At 47.9% G+C, this 5394-nt stretch overlaps 1 long non-coding RNA gene across 1 annotated transcript; it reads left to right on the top strand.

Moving 5' to 3' along the window:
- Nucleotides 1-260: 260 nt before the first annotated feature.
- Nucleotides 261-2033, top strand: LOC110293635. The gene is made up of 2 exons (XR_002377829.2): nt 261-774; nt 1416-2033. It is a non-coding gene; the product is annotated as an uncharacterized LOC110293635 (long non-coding RNA).
- Nucleotides 2034-5394: the final 3361 nt, after the last annotated feature.

The raw sequence follows: 5394 nt of genomic DNA, 5'->3' as shown, positions 1-5394 counted from the left end.
ACAATACCCTAGTAACTGGAGGAAAGCAGCCTTGGCTCTCTGAGTGGGTGAGATTCCATAAGCTAGCACATACATAGCCCAGGGTGACACAGTGTGTCACTGTAAGACACTGGCTTCTCCTGTCTTAGCCTTATGTATTGTCCACTGGGTCTGGGGGGGGGTGAGGGGGTGGGAGGAGAAGCTTATTCAGCCGCATGCATTTATTATATAATAAATATATATAATAAAATTAAAAATATCAGAGGGACATGAGATGGCCAGTGTCTTCTCTCTTGCCTCCCCCATCTATGGGGAGTAGTAGCTCCGTTGATAGAGTGTTTGCCTGGCATGCAATAAACCCTGGGTTCAATCCCCAGCACGGCACAAATCAGGCATGGTGGGGGCATGGTGACATGCACCTGTAAACCCAGTAGAGATTGGGAGAGTCAGAGGTTCAAGGTCATCCTTGACTACACAGTAAGTTCATGGCCAGATGAGATCCGTGAAACCCTGTCTCGGAATATGAAGGGAGGCAGAGAGAGAGCCCAGTGGGTGAAAGAATTTGCCATGCAAGCCCAACGACCCACATTTGATCCTTAGAACCCATGTAAAACACCAGTTTATTTGTCTGTAATCCCCGTACCCCATCCTGAGACGGTGGCAACAGGAGAACCATCCAGAAGCTCGAGGGCCAGCTAGACTTCAGTTCAAAGCTTCAACGATAGAAGCAGCAAGAAGGACCCTGCCTCAGCAAGATGGAAGGAAAGAGCCCCAAAACTGTCCTTAGACCTTCAGGTGAGCACCCATGGGCGGCGGGGAGAGGTGTGTGAAGGAAGAGACAGTGGGAAATGTGATGGAGGGAGGATACTTGGGGTTCCTGTCCGAAGAACAACCCTTTGATGTCATAGTAACTGTCAGTGACCTGAAAATGTGGATTAGAGGCAGAGAGCTTCCCCAGTGTTGAATCTCTCAATGCAAAAGATAAAATCAATTGGTTGTAGTAACCAAAGAATTACAGGAAGATACAATAGAGAATATGAGCCCTGAGTGGTGGCTCATGCCTGCAATCCCAGCACTCCAAATACTGAGGCAGAAGGATTAAGGGTATTACATAAAGGCCTTAACATATTAAGGGTAGCCTGGGTTATATACTGAGTTCCAGGCTGGTGTGGGCTGTAGAGGGAGACCCTGTGTCCAATAAACAAACAAACAAACAAACAAACGAAATGTGACTATTCCTTTTACTACTGTCCTGAGACATGACCTCTATTGAGAAACAGAGAGACGGAGANAGAGAGAGAGAGAGAGAGAGAGAGAGAGAGAGAGAGAGAGAGAGAGAGAGAGAGAGAGAAGACAAAGTTGTTTGCAAGTCAAGACAATATGATTAAGACAGTGTGAAGAAACCCACTTCCTTCCTTCCTTTGTTCTTGATACAGGTCCTCCCCATGTAGGCTAGCCTTGAGTGCAATCCTCCTGCCTCACCCTTCAAGCGTTTTTTGGTTACAAGTGTAGGATTCACAATTCTGTTTCACGGAAGCCGCCTGACCTAAGGATCCTTGGCACCAACTTCCTAGTTGGAAATCTGACTCCTGTCGATTTACTGCGTGAGGTCTGGCAAGACTTTCAACCTCACCCAAGCTTGATTTGATAGAAAGGGGACAATAACACTTCAGAAAATTATGGAAGTCCCCCATCCTCATTGGAACCTGTCCAAAGGAGGCACAGGAACCAGGGCGTTCTGGTGACTGATCTGGGTGAGGCTCCAGTCTCTCCTAGGGACTTGAGAAGATCAGAGGTGATCCGCTAGGGCTTCTGAAAGAGAAGTGACTCTGGCAGTTTGGGCACATTGTCCTGAAGTCATCTATCCCAGGGGAAGTGTGGACCACTCCTAAAGACTGACCATGCCCCACATATTTGGATTTTGCTTTCTACCATGTGATGGTGTGTGATTGCTGCGGTGCTAGAATCTTTCCAACACTCCAGGTCAAACTTTGTTTGTTTGTTTGTTTGTTTGTTTTATTGCTGTACAAATACAAACATCAATTTTCAGCAAAGCTTGTGGTTTTTGCTTGGAGCTGCAGACTCTTCCATCCCGAGGCTTCCCACAGCCGGAGGGTGGTTAAAAATTGAAGCAAACCAAGAGTGGAAACCAAGAGCCAGCAGTTAAAGGGGACTTCCCTGGAACTCACTCTGCTGAGGTCGCCTGGCCTGGCACTTCCACCTGAGCTTCAGGTCCTGTGGGAAAGCATTTGAGATAGCAACGATCATATTAAGCCTACCAGAGAGCCCTGTCCTGGCCAGCTACAGATGCACGCATGCGCGCGCACACACGTTTCTTATCTTCCGGCTGTCTGTGGCCTTCTCTCAGATTTTATGTCTTGAAATTCTCTGCTCTGTGCTTTTAGAACTCAGCGACAGTAAAAACTAAACAAACAGACCGGATTCTGTTAATCCCGACTTTTACCACTGAGGATAAAATCAGGACTAACAGAATTAAAGAATGACTGTGGCATTCACACACCCCCACCCCCGCCCCCACCCCGTGCTGGGAATCAAAACCCAGGGGCTTGTTCCACCATTGAGCTACCTCCCCAGTCTCAGAAACCTTATCTTTTAAAGATGTGTTTCTTCCATGTTTTATATATGAGTGCTTTTGCCGGCATCCATGTCTGTGCCTGCAGAGTTCAGAAGACACTGTAGCTCCTGGACGTAGAGTTACAGGTGGTTGTGAGCTGCCGTGTGGGTGCTTGGGATCAAGCCTGGGTCCTCCAAAGAGCAGCCAGTGCTCTTAACTACTAAGCCATTTTTCCTTTCCACAGAACACCCCCCCCCTTAAAAATATTTATTTATTTATTTTATGTATATGAGTACACTGTAGTTGTCTTCAGACACACCAGACAAGGTCATAAGATCCCATTTCCCATTACAGATGGTTGTGAGCCACCATTTGGCTGCTGGGATTTGAACTCAGGACCTCTGGAAGAGCAGTCAGTGCTCTCAATTGCTGAGCCATCTCTCCAGCCCCCCAGAAATCCCCCCTTTTTTGTTTTGTTTTTGGTTTTTTTGAGACAGGGCTTCTCTGAATAGCCCTGGCTGTCCCGGAACTCACTCTGTAGACCAGGCTGGCCTCAAACTCAGAAATTTCACCTGTCTCTGTCTCCCAAGTGCTGGGATTAAATGTGTGTGCCACCATTGCCCGGCCAGAAACCCATTATTTTCATTTTCCTCCCTTCTTCCTCCTCTTTTTCCTCCTTCTCATCTTCTTCTGGGCCTTTGTTTTCTTTCCCCCCTTCCCTTCCTTTTCCTTCTCTCTATCACAATCCCTTCTTCCTCTCCTCTCCTTTCTCCCATCCCCTCCCCTCTTCTCTAATCTGCTCTCCTGTCCTGTCTCTTCCTCTTTTCTCCTTCCCCTCCCTTTCCATCTCTTTCCCTCTCCCCTCCCCTTCCTTTTTCTTTTTTCAGACTGTCTGGCCCAGGCTAGCCTCACACCCGGATCTTCCTTCCCTCCTGTGCTGAGATCATGGGTAGCTCCCATAAGGCCATGCTTACAAATCGTGTTCACAGTGTCTGACTCTGGGTCTGAGACATAGTTTGGGAAATGCTGCTGGATCAAGCTTGGCCATCAGAAGGCTACTCAGATATTCTGAACTCTCCAGTTGGGTGCTTCCCAGTTTTGCTTTGGCCACCAGGAAGCTCAGTCATGTCAACAGAAAATACGACCTTTGTGATACACGGCCCCAGTCCCTCAGCTCGTATCTCTTACTCCAGTTTTTGATCTACCCAGTCTTGGTGAGTGGTATTTGACTTTTGTATTTACAATTGATTGGTACGCAGTTCTTGTAAGCAATTCCAGTGCTTTCTGATTATGGAAAGAAGAAAGAGAGAAAAGAAGAAAGGAAGAAAGAGAGAGAGAAAGAAAGAAAGAAAAAGAAAGAAAGGAAGGAAGGAAGGAAGAAAGAAAGAGGGAAAGTTGGCAAATATGGGCAGAAGACAGAGGCGGCGGCAGAAGAGTGGGTGCCACTTGGCATCCTAAAGCTTAAGCCCTGGGAGGGAGAAGGGCACCCACCTCCTTCCGCTCACACACACTGTCTTGGACACGGAAGGCTGGAGACTGTGTGTACCTATCTCAGCGAGAACATTTCTCCTCCTGTTCCTACACACATTCCAGGGAGCAGAGATGGGGATGCGGTTCACTGGACCATGTGACGTTAACCCTCCCAAGCACAGTTTGTGATCCATTAACTCAGTCTCCAGGGTGTTCAGCTTGAACTCAGGAGCCGGCTTGACCACCCCATCTTTTCTCTCCAAATGTTAGGTCTCGACTTCATTGTCAACATCCCCCCAACCCCCAAAAGAAAGACATTTGGGTTGGGAGTACCTGGGCTTTGAGTGGAAGGTGTAACAGCTGCATTTCGGAGTAGGTCAAATAGACCTTCTGTTCCAACTCAAGCTGTGCATCCTCGGATAAGCAGTTTAACCTCTCTGAGTTTTAGCTTACTCCTCTGTCTGTCTGTCTGTCTGTCTGCCTTCTTTCCTTTGTTTGTTTGAGACAGGGTCTTTCTGTGTAACAGCTTTGGCTGTCCTTGAACTCACAGAGATCTGTCTGCCTGTGCCTCCCGAGCGCTGGCGTTAAAGGTGTGCACCAGCAGTACCTGAAGCTTTCCTTCTTAATGGAGATGAAAATGGTGTTTTTTTTGTTCCAAATCCTTTTTGGTTCCAAGAGTTGAGAAATTTCAAGCCAAGCTGTGGTAGCTCACAGAGACAAAGAACCCTTCTGGGTTTGCGTGACAGAATTCCAGAGGTTGTGTGGTGTGTTTTGACCACGTGGCTCTCAAGAACTAACATTGGGAAAATGCTATTTTTAGTCTAGTCATCCACAACACGCCTAAGAAGTAAATATAATTTCTGCTTTGCACGTGAGAAAACCGGGTGCCAGAGAGATTAAGTCAGATTACAGAGCTCACAGATGGAATGGCACCTGGGACACGGTCCAGAGCACCTTACCACCGAGCCAACCCTCTGAGGGCTGAACCGTTGCCTCCCTGTGGAGGTCCTTCCAGGCGGCTGTGCGCGGTTCTTCCTCCTGTCCTCAGTGTCCTTATCTGTAAGGAGTTCTTTTGCACGTGTATGTTCGTGTTCACGTGACTACTCGTGTCTGTGCGTGTGCGTGCATATGGAGGGGGAAGGAGAACCTCAGAGGTCATTCCTCAATTGATACCATGCAGGAACTGTGCTCACTGGTGTCTGTCACCCTAACACCAAGAAGAGACACTTGGGAAGAGGGAATCTCGACTGAGGAATTGCCTCTGCCAAACTGGCCTCTGGGTGGGCATTTTCGAGATTGTTAATTGATGTGGAAGGGTCTGGTCCACTGTGGGTGGTGGCATCCCTAGGAAGTTGGGCGTGGTTATATAA

Source organism: Mus caroli, chromosome 4 (genome assembly GCF_900094665.2).
Source record: "Mus caroli chromosome 4, CAROLI_EIJ_v1.1, whole genome shotgun sequence".
In the NCBI taxonomy this organism is placed as follows: Eukaryota; Metazoa; Chordata; class Mammalia; order Rodentia; family Muridae; genus Mus; species Mus caroli.
Note: the sequence above shows the minus strand (reverse complement) of the source record. Positions and strands in the feature narration are given on the sequence as shown.